The sequence below is a fragment of the Emydura macquarii genome, unplaced genomic scaffold (genome assembly GCF_026122565.2).
Source record: "Emydura macquarii macquarii isolate MOO-44397 ecotype Brisbane River unplaced genomic scaffold, CSIRO-AGI_Emac_v2 contig_1045, whole genome shotgun sequence".
In the NCBI taxonomy this organism is placed as follows: Eukaryota; Metazoa; Chordata; order Testudines; family Chelidae; genus Emydura; species Emydura macquarii.
The window spans coordinates 928533-946817 of NW_027131182.1; positions in this window are offsets into that span (position 1 = coordinate 928533).

An 18285-nucleotide genomic window follows, 5' to 3' on the forward strand; every position below is an offset into this window, starting at 1 on the left:
CTGATGCTAATATTTGGACAATTTTCGCAACCGTGCAACTCTATTGACTTCACTCTTTGTTCATTGACGTTAACTCTTCTGTATGTGCTAATTAGTTAATCACAGTCTCCTCTGTTGCCCCCAGAAGCTCCTGCAGACTTTTTCCTATGCCACCTCCTTGCTCTGGGGAATGATTCCCCAGCAAATTTGCAAAGCTGCTACTTTATCCCTTTCAAATCCCTCCTTCAAACACTACTTTTGCTGCCAGGCTCACAAATCTCTCTCGTCTGGCATTGGTTAGGCTGCTGGCCTCTTGTCTCAACTGAAACCAGTGTGATGACTAACTTGCGGCAGTCACTCCTGTTTTTACACTCGCTCCAGCCTGCCCCCCATCTGTCTGCTTTATCCTGTTTATTTTTAAAATCTAGGTTTGTTGGCATTACCTTTGTATAATGTGTTTGCTCAGGGCAATGGGACCCTGATTGCTGACTGGGGACTTCAGGCATAACCCCAATAGAAAGAAACCTCGATTCAGGCTGGCGCATGTGAGAGGAGACTCAGGCAGGTATTATGGGATTTGTATCTTATTTAGGGAAGAAATGAATGGCTGCAGAAATAAGATGAAGACACTGAGTCTTTGGTTGAAATGTTTGTCTCCTATAGCATAGCATAGGTAGGAAAGCTGCAAAACTAGACCCACAAAAATGGCACATTTTAATCCTGTGCAGTAAAAATGTTCACAAGGTTTTTTTCTTAGCATCCAGGAGCCCTCTCAGGGTATGTCTACACTGCCATTAAAGACCCGCAGCTGGCCCGGGCCAGCTGACTCGGGCTTGGCTAAGGGGGTGCTTAAATGCAGTGCAAACATTCAGGCTCAGGCTGAAGTCGGGGCTCTAGGGTCTTGCAAGGGAAGAGGGCCCCAGCGCTGAGTCTGCAGCCTCTGCCCAAATATCTACACTGCAATTAAACAGTCCCGTAGCCAAGCCCTAGTCAGCTGGTACGAGCCAACCACAAGTGTGACCTGTGGCTGACCCAGTCTTATTCCATTCCAGTCCATTCAGAGCCTCCTCTTCTTCAGCCTGATGTTGAAAGGTGCTGAGCACCTACATCTTCCCCTGATGTTAATGGGGATTCCTGTACACGTCAAGGCTACTCACCCGAGCATGTGTTTGAAAGATCAGAGTCTCTGTTTCCAAAAAGAGGGCAGGTCTCCTGCTTTTCTCAGCTCGGCCAAGTTCATCCTAGTGGGATAATGTAAGTGGTTTAGTCTCATCTCTCTAATTCTTCTTGGCCTTGGGGCCTTTCTGTTTGAGGTTCCATGGCAATACAAAGGTAAGCTACTTCCCTCAAAAGGGAGCCACTAGAGGTACTCAAGTGCCAACAACAAGCCTTGTTTTATAGCACCGTGATCCAGTGTGTCAAAGCAAGCTGTCCAACAACCTGGTTGCTAACTACTGGAGCCAGTTTGTTTGCCCATTGGTGTTTGCTCTGCAAGATTAAGGTTGACCTACATTTAAAAAAGGTTTACCAATATAACTAGGGGGAGGGGAGTAAATATTTTGCCAACATAGTTAAACCATCCTATACTAGTCTAGATGCAATTATGCCAGCACAAAAGTACCTTCTATGAATAGAACTTATTTTGGTTCCCAAACCAGCACTTTTATAGTGGTGCAACTTCTTCCACACTAGAACCTGGTCTACACTTAAACATTTTGCCAGCCAAAGTGTGGGGAGAAGAAAGCCAGACCCTGATCTACAGAGCTATGCTGGCAACCACCCTAGTGTAGAAGCAGTTGTGCTGGTAAAATACTCATTCATGGAACTAGTATAAGCAATAACGGCAAAAGGAATCTTGTCAGCGTAAGCCGTGTCTCCATTAGGAGGTTTTGCAGGTAAAGCTCTACTAGTGTAGCTATGCTAGCAAACCCTTTTTAATATGGACAGGCCTACGTGGGTTTTGCCACTATAAACACCATATAGTTAAAGCAACATTACTTTGTAGTGTAGACAAGCACAAAATCTTGCTCCCTTTGCCTTCACATAGGAACCGACTGGGATTTTGACCTTGATCCATGACACCATTGTAGTACAGGCATAACATGAAATGTATGAGTACTCCATTGACTTCAGGGGGACTCCCCATGTGTTTAAGTGTTATTCTTTCCATCTTGCAGAGAACTTATAGACAGAGGAGTTCTGTGTTTTCTGCCACAATGCTGCTGCTTGAGCAGATACTGTTATGCCATTTAACGTTCACATGTAGCATTGCCGTTAACAAGCCTTCTGGAATTTCAATGATGTGGCCTGCCGCGCTTGACTGTTACAACGTTAGCATCCTAACTAATTTCTTTATAGCAATGTTGACATCTGCTGATAAAGCCATACAAGATACTTATCAATGTAAACAAAACTCATGTGTTTTAACAGGTTGATGGCAAAGTGTGTGTGCGTGTTTGGGGGCGGGGAGCAGAAAGGTGCCTTAATTTTAACTCCTACCTTGCTGGAAAAGTACTTGATGAAATGCAACAGTATGGACTCAATTCTCCTCTTATTTAGAGCAGTGGGTCCCAACCTGTGGCCTGTGGGCCAAAGGTGGCCCACGGACTCTTTGAAAGTGGCCGCCACTCCCCTCCCACTGGCTGCAGAAGGGAGCTGCTGCCTAAGGACCCAGGAGGAGCATGCTGCCCTGGGGCTACAAGACCGGGGCAGGCTCCTTGCTGCCACCAAGGGGATGGGAGATCAGCGCTTGCCTCTCCCTGGCTGTAGCAGGGAGCAGGACAAAGAACTCTGCTTGGGTCCCTAGGTGCTGGGGTGCCTGCTGGAGCCAGAGGGAGGGGAGCACTGATCTCCCATCCCCCTGGCTGCAGAAGGGAGCCACTGCCTAGGAACCCAGGTGGAGTGCACAGCGCTACAGGACGTGTGCAGTTTCCCTGCTGCAGCCAGGGGGATGGAAGATCAGCGAGGAACTCCTTCCATCAGGCTGCAGTGGGGGTTGGGAGGGGGAAGCTTCCAGGACCCACCATCCTTGAGGAGGGGCAGGACTCTAAAGATCAGTGCTTTCCGGTTTGGCCTGCACTTAGCAGGCCATCCAGTGTGACTTAGTTGCCAGGCCATGTGCTTCAGTGTGTAGTGACAGTCACTCCTCTACACTAGTGCTTTGTTTGTGAGTGTGTGACACACCGTGAGTAATTTGTTGGTGTAAAATTGTGAATGTGAAAAATGAGCCCAGTAGCATCAAAATGTTTACTTGAAATATGTAGTGATTTGTAGTCCTTAATGGTGTGTATGTCAATACATTTTTTATGAGTTGATAGACTGGTGGCCCTTCAGGGTTGTAAAAATGAAATTTGTGGCCCGCGAGTCAAAAAGGTTGGGAACCACTGAGTTAGCGAGATCTCTCTCTATTTATTTCAACGGAGTTCATCCTGATTTGGGGGCTGGAGCACAAGACTTATGAGGAGAGGCTGAGGGAACTAGGCTTGTTTTTGGTCTGCAGAAGAGAAGAATGAGGGGGGATTTGATAGCAGCCTTTAACTACCTGAAAGGGGGTTCCAGGGAGGATGGGGCTAAGCTGTTCTCAGTAGTGGCAGATGACAGAACAAGGAACAACGGTCTCAAGTTGCAGTGGGGGAGGTCTAGGTTGGACATTAGGAAAAAGTTTTTCATCAGGAGGGTGGTGAAGCACTGGAATGGGTTACCTAGGGAGGTGGTGGAATCTCCATCTTTGGAGGTTTTTAAGATGCGGCTTGACAAAGCCCTGGCTGGGATTATTTAGCTGGGGTTAGTCCTGGCTGGTCCTGCTTTGAGCAGGGGGTTGGACTAGATGACCTCCTGAGGTCCCTTCCAACTCTATGATTCTATGATTCTATTCTATGATTCTGATTTACACCTGTGTAAGTGAGACAATACTTGGAGGCCACTCTCTCTTACACATGTTCTCTCCCTCTGTTACAGTCAACCAGGATTTTTATTAGCACTGCTGTCTCAGACCTATAAACTACCTACTTTCTATGGCAGCAGCATTAAGTGAATTCTGGCTTGGATAAGCTTAACAGTTAACTTGCTTTATTTCCCTTCTCCCTCAAGCTGCCCATGGTGGCACTGTTTTGGAAATATTACATCTCTGCTTTTTTCCGGTTATCTGCCAGGTTGTTTTGTTTGAAGTTTAGCATTGCTATAATCAACCCGGCAACAAAGGGGGCCCAGGGTGGGGGAGAAGATGCAACAGCTTCTGATGGCTGATGTACAGCAGCGGTATGTGTGAAAGTGGCTATAGTTGTTTGTTCTGCTAAGGAAGAGTGACTGATGAGCTGTCATTGCACTGAAATAAGGACAACTCAAGTTCAAAACCAACAGCAATATTTTTGTTCTTTAAGGTCAGTGTCAAATAAAGGCATTGTTGGACTAATTATGCACTCAATGCGGCAGGGTAAATCCAGAGTAGCGCGTTTACTCTAGAATTATACTACTGGAGGAAGACGTCTTGTGATGGCTGAGGCATTGACCTGGGATTCAGGAGATCTGGCTTCTATTCCGAGCCCTGCCACTGACTTCTAGTATGGTTTTTGGAAGTTACTTGATCTCTTTGGGTCCCCTTTCCCCATGGCGGTATGGAGCAGACTTTAAAAAAAAGAAAAAGAAGCCCCCAGGCTTTGCAACTGTCAATGAATCAGATTTTAAAGGTGCCTTGCAAATTGCTTCTGAGGACAAAATGATGCACAGACAGGTTAAGTCCACTTCCCAAATTTCCACACAGCCATCTCAAGGCTAAACTGAGGATCTCCTTATCTGACCATGACTGGTGGTGGTGCTGGAGTGGGAGGACTCTATGCACATAATCACACTGCTTGGCTGCCCGGGGCCCAACAGATGCATTGGCACCCTTGCTACAGATGGAATTTAGTGCTTCCGTCCCTCCCATTCATCCTTCCATCCATCCCAGCAAGCTAGATGGAGGTCCTCTACCTGGGGCACTTCATGTGTGGCTTCAGAAAGGTGTCCCATTTGTAAGTGGCTGCTTTCAGCAGGCCCTTCCCAAATACTCCCCAGGGTCCTTTGGCCTGGCTGCTGTGGCATCACAGCTGTCATGTGGGATCCTCGGTCCTGCCTTAGCACAGGGGGATGTGCTTGACCAGTTGTTGAGGCCCTTTCCAGCCCTCCATTTCTATGATTCTGGGGAGGCTCAAAGGCATGCTGAATACAACTCAATAAAAGCAGAGACCTGCTTTTGGAAAGGACACAGTAGAGAAACACACCAGCCATGGAAAATGTAGTCTGGGACTGGACTGAGTAACCAATAGCATTTGACAACAGTCCTGTGTGCGAGACACCCTACGAGGTCATCTAACAATACCCCTAGGAGTGCATATACTTACAACGATCTCACAGGAAGTTCCAGATAGTAATGCACAAGCAGTGTATATGGAACCATCAGTCTCTTGGTTTTCTTAAATGCTTCTACATGTGTTTCCGGCTACCATTATGTTCAGCCTTTATGCAGCTACTGCTTCAAGAACACAGGAATGCAAGCAGCATTTAACTACAACGCGTAGTAATTCATATGATGGTAGAAAGAGTAACTGCTACCTTTGTAGCAGGACTTACAACAGTTATTTAGTTCTGTGATTTATAGAGGTCTCTTGCATCTCTCTCCTGGCTCTCAGGACTCAGTTTTCTCTTGATAAAATTCACATTTAGCCTTGTTTTCCCTCAAACCATACTGTTCAAACCCTCAGCAGTGTCACTTTGCTTTGGTTTTCCCAATGGTCTGCATCAGTTTTCTTGGTTTATGATAGTTGAACTTTTACAACCACACTCCAACCAATCCTCAAACCATCCTCCAGCTTAGCTACAAATCCTCATTGATTGTCAGTTCTTCTTCATTTCTACCACTGACACTTACAGATAGTGTAGGCTGGAGACTTGGTTGTTGAAACTGGAAACATTCTACTCGGACAAGAATTAGCAGACGTGAAATAATTATATTTTTTTCTTAATTTCTCTTCATTTCACTGGTGTTGTGAGTTTATAACTGTGCAGCCAATTTACTTCCCATAAAAAGCTTAGTTGTGATGGTAACTTTCCCCATTGTCCTCTATTAGCACAAACAAACAAAAAATGCCCCAGCTCTTTTACTGTCTGAATTCTAGTCCTCAGAGGATTTAGCATAAAGGTGGGCCAATACCTTCAATAAAAGCTTGAGCCTGGAATTTCCCCAAAATACAGCACTGATTGGAACAGAGGGGGCTCAGACAGTTCTAGAAACTTGGATGTGAATTTAGACTTCCAAACAGTTGCTAAGTTTGGGGATCCTGGGTCTCATTTTGCAATCATTTTGTCTCAAGTAAACCCAGACCAAGCATCCCAATCAGTGCAAAAAGCATGCAGTGGCTGAATTTTGCTGTTAATTCCCTTAGATGGGGAAGCACTGTCCACGTAATACTACTCTACTCAGAGATGCAAGATAAGTAGAGTGCACAAGACAGGGAGTGTAGTAGGTAGGAAAGGTGTATTCAAAACCTACGCAGGATGAAAGAGGAAAAAATGTGAGTGGAAAAACTGCTTTACTTTAATTCCTACCATGGAAACCCTGTTTTGGTTATGAAATGCACACTTATTAAGTAAGCACCCTCACCTACTCAGTGCTTCCTACGCTGAGGCTGGCAGTGGATACAGCACAGCCCCTGGCATGGTTGTTAATACCACCTAAAATGGCATGTGAGCTAGGATTACATATCTGCCTCCCCTATCCTATGTTGACTTAACTGTGGTCTGAGAACTTTCAATGTATCACCCACTGTTTGGTTACAGTGTGTTACAGGCCCCCTCTAGAGGCTGGTCCACAGAGAATCAATCACATCTTACTATCGGCATTATTACTTTAACGCAAGTGGCAAAGGCTCAGGCTTTTAGTGCTAGACATATCACTAGTTTGATTCCCCTATGATGTCTGGTTGTTCCAAGTGCATCTCGCATCAGGAAAGGGTGCTTCTTGCCACATTTGTTCTCTTGTTTATGGGGGAGCTCGCAAAACGGTAGGGTGGACATGCCATTCTTCCCCCTCCCCAAGCCCCTAGGGATGTACCCTTTCAATATTTAGCTCCTTCTCTGTGCTGATATCTTTTTCTGGGTGGCCAGGGGAGAGTGCAAGGGACAGTGATACGCATGGTATGGAACTGGTATTCTTTGTCTCATTGTAACATGCTATCTCGTCAGCCCTTCACCAGAGCAGAAAGGAATCCAACTTTTCTTTTCATGGCCATCTTTAATGATTTATCTAACTAGCTGAGTGAAGCAGTGCAGGTCAGCTGAAGTTGGGAAGGAAAGTCTGGTGATCTTCAATCTGGATGGAGGCCCTGAAATCCAGGGGGAAATTTGAGGCTGCTCCTTCTCTCTAGTTTGGTCCAGAACAGAGACTGAAGCTAATTTTCATCTCAGCTGATTGAGTTTTTACATCAGTGTAACTGACTTCAGTGGCGTTACTCCTCATTTACACCCGTGTGAATCTGCCCCATTGAATATATTTACATCAGTGTAACTGACTTCAGTGGTGTTACTCCTCATTTACACCCGTGTAAATCTGCCCCATTGAATATATTTCAGCTAATCTTTGGCAACTGGCTGCTATTAGGCCCTACCCAGCCCAACTGAGGCCAATTAAAGGGGCAGCAATGATCATCCAGCAGGGTCAAAGACTCTTTTGTATGCAACACCTGCAGCAGACTCCTGGTTCATCTCTTCAAGCAGGAACACCGCAGAAATAGGTGGGTGGAGCTAAAGATTCAGTCAAAACCTCCAAAGCTAATCAGACCTAGGCCAGGTCTACACTACAGACCTATATCAGTATAACTGTGTTGCTCGGAGGTGTAAAAACTCCACACCCCTAAGTGACGTAGTTATACCAACCTAACCCCCCATGTAGGCAGCGTGATGTTGACGGGAGAGCTTCTCCCATCAACATAGCTACTGCCTCCCAGGGAGGTGGATTCACTACATCGGCGGGAGAAGCTCTTCGCTGTGCTGTAGCACCATATGTGAAGACAAGCCCTAAGTGGGAAAGTGGGAAAACCCACGGCATCTGTGCATTTTTACCTCCACTTGCCCAGGGTGTGACTGAAACCTAATTTAATCAATCCCCAGAAGATGAATAACAATGAGTCCTAATGGAAAAACCACATCTACCCAGTGCAGGCACAACTTCACAGAGTTCATTGATAGTGGCACTGTAAAGGGTGCTGTCTCCTGTAGGCACTCTAAAACGAGGTCTCTCTGACTAGAATATCCATGGCACAGTTCTCCCCCGTAAGTAAGTGTTGAAGGAGAGGTAGGAATCTGATCCTTGGGCTCAGCAACACATGCTGCCTAATACAAATCATGTAGCACCTAAACTCTGCTTCGTTTTGCTCTTTTAAACTGCTATCATCCCCATAGATACTGGTGGGGGAAGAGGAGGGTCTAGGAAGCAGAGCTGTAAACTAGGCCTCGAGCCCTGACATTTTGTCCTGGTTCAGGTACAGACTCTGTGTCCTTGGGTAAATCACTGAATCTACCTATGCTCTGGGTAAAATCCATTAGTGATGGTGAGACGCTCAGATCCTATGGTGACAAGAGCAACGTAAGTACATAGACTGGCCCGTTTAAATCCTAAAGCTGGGCTCCATCCATCCATAAACAACCTGCCAGATAGATTGCTAGGGAAGAACACATATGCAGCTTGCTTCCCTATGCACGTAACATTGGTAGTGTTTAGGCTTCTCTAATGCTGCTGCTACCCTCAGCCATATGATCTCCAAATGAGACACGTAAGTAAACAGACACATCACTGACAGCATCACAGAGCTGCATCTTGGGGAAGAGGCATTTCTTCAGGAGCATTCAAACCGCTGCGCTCAGCCAACGAGCACTGCAACTTGATTACTTGATTGTAATGTATACTTTCTCCTACTGGTACGAAGCAGAATTATTTATCTGCCATACGCAGTACACAGGTAATAGTTGTCCCAGTGACTGGGCAAACTGCACCTCTGACCCCTCATTGTCTTGGGCTTCTAGCAATCACCCACCTCTGTGCAGAATCACTCAATTCTCCCACTCAGAGACCAGGTGATGCGCCGCAATCCCCTGTGAGTGACTGATTTTCTCTCAGCAGGCTCCTGATGTATGCAGTTATGTTCCTTGCGGGGCAGTGACAGTGGTAAGCAGTGACCAAACAGCTTCCTTAAATCCAAGTATTTATTTAGAACAAAAGTATTTGTGAGACAATGTCTTAAACAGTAAAACAGGCTGCTTTTCCCTAGGTCGGTGAAAGCCAAACTCCTCCACAGAACCCGTCCCTGTTGGCTTCTCCTTGTCAGCTCACTGGCACCACCCTAGACATCCCTCCTCCCTTTGCAGACTCCAAACGCATTTTACCTGTCTGTAGCCCCTTAAAGTGTAAACACAAAGGTTGTTGGAGACAGAATGTTTGATGTTAACAACTTGCCTGTTTGTGAAGATGTGTGAGTCTTGAACCTAGGTCTGCTGCTGCCTCAGTAACCGTTGCAGCCACACCTCCACCTCATAGCTGTGGCAGAATAATGAGCCATCGATGGGCTGTGAGCCTTCTGGGCCCAAGCACCACAGGATGTGATGCCCACAGAGCACCCGATTGTCAGTGCTCCTGGAGTTGCTGATTGTCCAGGTGCACTATTTACGTTTATATGCAACTAGACGGATTCCCAGCCAGCTGTTGCACATGACCTAGTGCCCAGCCTTCCTCCAGCACTGCTCCTGCCTTGTTCCTGCCCTGCTCCAGTCTACTCTAGCTCTGCTCCCTTTTCTGGCTTCTGACTTGGCTCTGGTTCCAGGTTCCTGACACTAGCTCCATCCACTAGGCCTGGTCAGCCATAACACTGTCTCCCAAGTGTCTACCTAGACATCCTTGTCTGGATAGCCACTGTTTTGCTTTCCTGTTTGTTCTTCCCACAGCCCCCTATTGCATTCAAGCATTGTGGCATAGAATTAGGCTTGGCAAAATTCAATTTAATTTTTGTAATTTTGATGGATATTTGTTTTGAAGAATTTTTGTCTGATTTGTTTCTGAATTTTCAGTTGCGCAAAATTGTGGGTTTTGTGTATTTTTTTCAATGTTTATCAATTTAAATGCCCACAGTTGTGGGGAAACTTATGGAGAAGCCAACAATAGGGTGGTCAAACAATAATTTAATGTCAGTATATGTTGGGATTAAAAAAGTTAAAGCTTTGTAACTAATGATATACAAATTGTCAACATCACATGTCAAAATATACAAAGTAAATATCCTTAAATCAAATTCTAAGTTCTCAAGCAGAATTTTTCTTACTTTGCCTATCTCTATATTTCTATTATTGATGGAAATATTTTTGTGTTGGTTCATGTGTGTATAATGAAATCGACAGTTACAGATAAAAATCTAACCCTTCCAAGCTTACATATAATACACATTCTAATATTAATTATCCGGTTTCACTCAGTAACTAGGTTACATATCAACATTCTTACATAACATCATTACATAGCAGCCTCCTTTCCGCGACAAGTATTGGTGGTGATTATGGCAACTGGAATATTTGTTAGGGACAAAGATTTTGGGGCAGGCTGAATGGCTTGTATTTGGTCTCTCAGCCTAGACAAATGTTTAATGTAGAAGCCGCTCTAAGCTGGCTGGCTAGTTTTCAAATTAAAACTTTCTCTTCTGTTTCAATTTACATGGCCGTCTTTAACGTTAGCTTGAGTTTTAGATCTTCTTTCAATCTGCAGCCTAGAAGCTGGCAGCATTCAACCAGAGTTTCAAGAGACACATCAGATAAATATCATGTGAGAAACCTCTATTGTAGAAGGCCAGATAGAAATCGAACTTTGTTAGAGCATTACGCAAGATAATTATACTTTGAAATATGTACAATTATATCCCTTAGAGATGATTAACCCAGTTTTAAGGGGGCACTAGGTGCTATTGATTGACCCGTTCAATGTACTCCAAAAGGAATTTGCAGACATGTGGACCCTATAAACTATGGTTGTGCACCATTAATCTTCAAAGTATCCTTCATGACCCAAAAGATAAGTGGCAATGTGAAAGGCAAGGGGGCTAAAAGGATATCCATCCTTTTGCAGGCCACGGCATGGAAATAAATTATACAGGGGCACAGTTCAGAAAGAAATGACCTCTCCCTGCTTTTGCTGTCTGGATTCATTGACAATTTCTTCATCTCTTCCCTTCTGCAGTCTATCTTTATGTCCCCCCACTGTCACTTCTTTCCCCTGTTGGCCCTGTTCTGTGCAGTTTTGCTGTTCAACTCTGTGGATAGAAAATGCCATGTGGAGCAGAGTAGAAATGCCCATAGCTGAAGCCCTGGAATGGAGCACTGCAGAGACTGACTTCTCAGTCAAGTTCACTCTGTTGCTTTGTGCACTGAGCACAGCCATAGGGAAGCAGGACAGAAGCAGCGAAGAGGAATGGAAGGATATAGTTGCCTAGGTCATTTAAAAAAACTGGTGGGGAGTTAGCGTGTGTACACATGATAACACCATCTACATGAATGCACTCTGTTCTGAAATGTGTGGGTTGTAGATCTTCATGCACACATCTTTCCATACAAACAAGTAGGCAAAAAAGAGGTAGAAATTAATCAAGCTACTTCTCCGACAGGAGAGCAGTGGAGGGGAGTTATTTCTTTCTAAATACTTTGGAGGTAGTCAGATACTATGGTGTTGGGGTTAGAGAGGAGGGGGTTATAAAAGTACCTAGACCTATTTTGGATGTTTATCAGGATACTGAGACTTGTTCTATCTGTTTTATTAATGGGATTTATTTGCATCTAGTAACATTCAGCATGGATTCTTGTAAATGATTCTTGTATGGTTAAACTGAGATAACTGAAGTGATGAGTTAAAGACATGATTGGACATTTAATGTTGCTTATGAAATAATCATGACAGGAACTGATGGATGGACCTGGTTCTCTGAGCTTCCAACTGAGATTTGCAGCATGAGCTTCATTAGACAGATGTGGTTTGAACCTGTTGTAGTCTAAATACAAATGAATTTGAAAAAACATTCTAACTGGGAACTTTCAAATCTGAATAATTTAGATGGCTCGGTTGGTCCCCAACTAACATCTTCATTTATGTTTTGATGGTGGCAAGACGCGAAAGTCTTATTTTGTGTTGATGTTGTCTAGAAATCTCCCCCTCTCTTAAGTGAAAATGCAAATTATATTCTTTCAAGAAGAACAAAACTATACAGTCTCATCAGTGATAACCATGTTAGTCACCAGGACTGGGTCTCTTCCACACAGAATTTATTTGCAGACGGGAGCAATGTTCAGTAGTAACGAATCCTGTGAATTTTATAATGTACCAGTAGGAAGTTATTTAGCCCAGTGTTTCTCAACCTTTTAGGTAGCAAGTACCCCCAACTACTGAAAATTTTAGTAAGTACCCCAACACTCTATTTTCCACGGGATTTTATGTTCACAGACTAATGTGAGCCATATGTTGGAAGAAGGACTGCGTACATAAGGCCATGATATGACAGATGTCAGATCTAGTGTGGGTAGGGTTACCACCTTTACACCAGGGGTGAACAATTCATGTATGTACCTGGGCTAGAGGTGATGTTGGCCAAAGCTAGGAGGCTTTAAGCGGCATGCCAATGCTGGGGAACATAAAGGGCCCTTCCAAATTTTTTGCCATAGATTTTAGAGGAGGAAGGGCTGAGAGAGAGAGGGGAAGAAGGAGAGAGAGAGAGAGAGAGAGAGAGAGAGAGAGAGAGAGAGAGAGAGGGTAACTGGTAAAATCTGGGGCTGTCATAGTTGTCAATTTCACTGCTCAGCTAGAGCAGTGAAATTGACAAGTTTTCTGGGCACTGGGCTTTGAGCCAGGGAGGGAGGCTGCCACCTGAGTAAGCTGCAGGCAGTTGCTGCCTGCCTCCCAGCTAGGAGCTGGGACCCAGAGGAAAGTCGGCTGCTGCTACCCATCTCCCCCAGAAGCTGGCAGCTGCCACCTGCCTCCCAGCTATGAGTTGTGACAGGGCAGGCAGCTGCAGCCCGTCGGCTGCCACTCGCCTCCCAGCTGGGAGCTGTGACTGAGTGGGAAGTGGGGACCACCGCCCACCTCCCACAGAAGCCGGGGGCTGCTGCCTGCCTCCCCTTCATTCAGTTTTTCCCCGGGTATCCCCTGCCTGTGTCTCGTGTACCCCCAGGGGTACGCGTACCACAGGTTGAGAAACTATGATTTAGCCCAACTAGCTAATAATAATGAACTACTTTCATGGAAATCTCTCCACATGTTAGAGATTGGGCCAGATCGTGCCTGTTGGAACCATGCTGAAGGAATTAGTTTGTTACACCAGAGGATAATTTAGCTCCTTAATTTAACAAAATCTTACAACAGTTTTGAGGTCAGCATATGCTATTTATAGTCTCCTCTTGGGTGGGCAAATTTAGGCACAGATAGGTTTAGTGACTTGTCCATGGTTACACAAGTCAGTGCCAGAGCAAAGAATAGATCCCTGCTAATCTGACTCCTGGTTGTTTATTCAAATATCTTCTCTCTCCTTCGGAGTCCCTCTGTCTGGGATACTTGAGGAAACTTGTGTAGAAAGGCCCATGGCCAAGATTTTCAGAAGTGACTAATGACTTGGACACCGAAAAGTTGAAGAACCCGTTTGAGACAGAGGAGCCTGACTTTCCGAAAGTGAATACCCTTCTGAAAAATCACCAGTTTTTAATCTGACTCCAGATGGGCACCCAGAATCATTAGTCCCTTCTGAAAATCTTGGCCCAACGGCAGTAAGTGTTACTACTCAGCACTGAAAATGAAACTTAAAAAATCCTGTCTTAAAATAGAGGATGGCTGAAAACTGGTTAGAGAATGTAGCTAATGTGCTAAGTAATATTTTGTGTAGCTAGTTGTATCTGTGGCAAACATCTACAAAGAGAGGCACATCCTGTGTTTAAAAGGGAACATGAAAGACAAAGAGAAGGCAAACATAGGTTTGTCAGTGCTTTGTGGCTTTGAACCTGCAAGCCTCCTGTCCTACAAACAAGTGTGTTGCAAATATGCTTCAGGCATACACCCTATGAGCTGAAGAGGAAACTTTGATACCGTTCCATTGATTGCAATTTCTAATCTGCAGTTATGCATCTGTTACACATTCAAGGCTTTTGTTTTAGTAGCAGCTTCAGAGATAAGGCAGCATCCTTGATTAAGTATTTAAGACTATACTAAAAGGTAATATAAAATTTGAAAGGCAAGGACAATGCTTATAAGGATGAATGACTGAATGATCTGATATTTATGCTGGAGGAGACTTTCTTTTACAAACTTTACTGATACAGTGGAAAGCATGCTTCTGATTTTGCCTGGGCAAAATTGTGTTTACAGATATTATGAGGCAGGACACAATATCTTTGCACACAAGTGCAGTGCTGCTGCATGCAGTTTTGCATAGGAGAAAACTGGCTAATTAAAAACATCTTTGAAAAAATTGCTTCAAACCACATGTTTGTCCACTACTGAAATGCAGCCTCTTCTGAGGTGAAACATGCAACAACACCTCAGGAGAGGAAGTGAAGAGCACCTCATCCAGCGGGAATTGCAAGATGGTGACTCAAGTAAGCAGACTGTAGTTCCCTAAAGTGAAACCTGAAGATTTCACTTGTGCAAAAAATGCCAAGGGTGTCTTAATGACCAGACCCTGGTCAATGTCTCATTCAATGTGTAATGACTGCTCCTGAACACTATTTAGTTCAATATTGATTCAGAGAAAACAGAGACATGCTCTTTTAAGAGCTCTGTGTAAGTTCAAAAGCTTGTTGCTCTCACCAACAGAAGATAGTACAGAAGATAAAGAATAGTATCTCACTCACCTGGTCCCTCTAATATCCTGGGACCAACACGGATACAACACCAGTGCACATATCAGAGAATGAATGCCTTTGGGGCTATTCCCACTTTACAAACTAGGGGTGTGATGCCTCTGCTTGTGTTGTACACACCTTTGCACTAGCTGTCGTCGAGCTAGCTGAAGTATAAATAGCCATTTAGCCAGAAGTAGCCGCATGGCTGAACTGGGCCTAATACAAACCAGCCTGAAACAGGTGGGTGTGTACTTGGCATAGCTCAGCCATGCCATTGGGGCATGATAATACTTATATTTATACTTGTCCTAGCTTGATGAAAGCCAGCATATGTGTACAAAATCAGCGAATCACACCTCTAGCACATAGAGTGGACACAGCTTTACTAACTTAATACGACATTGGCTTCCTTTTATTACTCATGTGAGTAGTCCTAATGAAGGGAAGTAGAGATGAATAAAGCTTTACCTTGGCATTTCAAAGAGTTTTACAAGCCTTCATGAATTAATTGGGCTGGTGAAAAAATGAGATTTCGCCATCAAAATTGAGACCAAATTGAATTGTTTTTTCAAAAATGGAAGACTTTCGGGAAATATTTTCAAACATCAAAGAAATTCAAATAGCATTTAAACAAATATCTCTTTGGGTTTTGGTTCCCCTCTCCTTTTTATTTTTATTTTATGGGGGAAATGGGGGAAGGAAGATAGAATTCAAAAACTGTGCTGCAAATATTTTTTATTTTGATTTCATTCAGTTCAAATTGAAATGAAAACTTCTTGTTTTGAAATAGTCTTTTCCACAAAAGGAAAATTTAGGATACTAAAAAAAATCACATTGTTTTGGAGGGGCAGGGAAGAAAATCTTTCCACCAGTCCAGGTTTAACAATGCTCATAACTAGGCCTCGGCCAATTTTTTCGGATTAAACTTCTTTTTGCAAATAAAATGCACATAAGAGATGGCTGAAACATTTCACACATTCCCATGAAACTTGCCAAATTTTTTCAATCAACCTTTCCCCAAAAACATTCAGAAAGTCAAACATTTTTACTTTGATTCAAAATTACTTTTTTTTGTTTTGCATTTAATAAATCAAATCAAATCTCAAAACATTTCATTTGACCCCAATCTTTTTCCTTTTTTGGTTTGGCCTCCAAACCAAACAAACATTTATTGGTACATCTCTGCTCATAACCTTTGGATGACCCCAATATAACCTTTGGAATACACCCAAATTGATATATTGTTTTGGGTAAAACATCGGAAAATTCAGGTATTTTTGAAGGCATTTCACCTCAAAACCAAGAAAAAGCTCATAGTCCTAGATGTTTAGAAGGCCAGAGGGGTCCATTAGTCCCTCCACTCTGACCTTTGTATTATACTAGCTGTAGAATATCATCCAGTCAGTCATGTATTGAGTTCAATGCATTATTTAGCTAAGGCACATCTTCCAAAAAGGCATATGGTCTTAATTTGAAGACATCAAGAGATGGAGAATGCATCACTCCCCTGGGCAGTTTGTTCCAATGGTTAATCTCCCTCAATTTCTTTTTTTTTTGTATAAAGCATGCCTTATTTCTAATTGGGGTTTGTCTGGCTTTAATTTACACCAATTTTATCTTGAATTCTGAGTTCATATAAACCTGGCTTTTGGGAGGTGCAAATTGAGGAAAGGTTTGGCTGAACCATTGCGAACAGAAATTGCAAAGCATCACATGGCTCGGGTTAGGGGGAACATGAGGAATCTTTCAGGAGAGAGACTCTGAGAGAAAGAGCCTAACTCTGAATAAATGTGTTAATGTACAGACGGGGGATTTGAACCCGCTATTCTTCCTTAACTGGCCTCTTTAGAATGGTAGGGCGTCACTGCACTGCAGGGAACGTGCGTGTAGATGCTGCATGATCAGTGTCCTCTTCAGACTTACCTTGTGCCCTGCCTTCGCAATCCTGCTGTGAAGTCATTCAGTTTGTGCGCTGGTAGGGGGCATAGCCCACCACCTCATTGCCAGTCACCAGTAGCGCTCCTTGTGTCAGATATGAAAAAGGCTCCTTCGTGCTCAGTCAAACACAGATAGCACTTGCAGCATTGCATGCCACTAAGTGCTGCTAATGTCTAATGCAGAAGTGGATTTGCAGGGAGATTGGTGGGGTTGGAGAGGCAAGGCCAGATTAAGGCATAGACAGTACAGCCCTATGTTTAGATCTCCCCCCACCCCCTCCGGCTTATGTGATTTTCATAGCTCTGTTACAGACATGTATTGGGGAGAGGGGGTGACTTCCTGCTGCTCCCAAGAGTCTTTGGTGCCTAGCAGTAAGAGCGTTCTCCTGCAGCTCCTGGAGGGGAAAGTGGTAGCCCGGGCTACTGCCCTTCCTCTTTGGGAAGAGAGGGGATGGCCCTGCCATCACAGTTCAAGTTTGTGTGTGAGGGTGGGACTGTTGTAGGGGTGGAACAACAGGGGGACCAATGTTGTGGCATGTCTAGAGCCCAGATGGCCTTCATCCAACCTGGGTGGGGAGGAGGAGGGTGACCCAAAGCAGGTAGAAAAGGTTAAAAGTTGGGAAGGCAAAGGAGAGATGATCTGAGAGCGGGTCTAAGAGCCACAGAAGAGGAGGCAACAGCGAAAGATACCCAAGGGAGACAAGCAAAGACAAAGAAGACTTACCCAGCAGTCGTGACATTTTCTCTTTCGGTTCTGGGGCTGAATCCATTGCCGTGGATTGTGCCCACTAGTCCGCAGGAAAGAATCCAGCTCCTAGAACTCAGGCCTTGGAAACTGGCGACAACGTGGGGGAGAGTCAAACATTAACCTAAGGTGAAAATGAATTAGGTCCGGGCACTCTGAAAGCAGTTATCCCTATTCTGTCACTGCTGAGGCTTTGGCAAAATGGGCTTTTATGCACCTTCTCTGGCCGGTATCAGAAACAGGACTTGGGAGCAGAGGTCTCATTCAGTCTGGCAATTCCTATTAAACCAGTGTTGCTAAAGGGGTTCAAGTTCAATCAGTCTCGATGGTAAATAAATCAAGGAAATACTTGGAAAGCTGGTAGGGGAAAAATAAGAGAAGCCCGTCCTTCCAGACCGCCCTGATCAAATCACTGCTTGAGTCCTGCCTCTGAAAACTAACAAGCTTAAGCTTTTCAACTGGAAGGAGAAGAGGAGGGTTTTAACTACAAATTAGGCTGCTCGTTGCTTTAGTTATTTTGTTGTAGCAATTTTTGCAGACAGATGGGAATTGAAACTCTGGCTTAATGGCAGTCTATTTCAGAGGAATGAGCATAAACATAAAACCCAAGCCTTTGGTTTGAAGACTCAGTTCAGTTAAGCTTTAACTAACTTGACTTGCGGCTATATGGGAAGGAAATTGTGGTTTGACCTACTCCCAGCATTTTTGAAGATGGTTAGCCCAAACTGAAACTGTTTG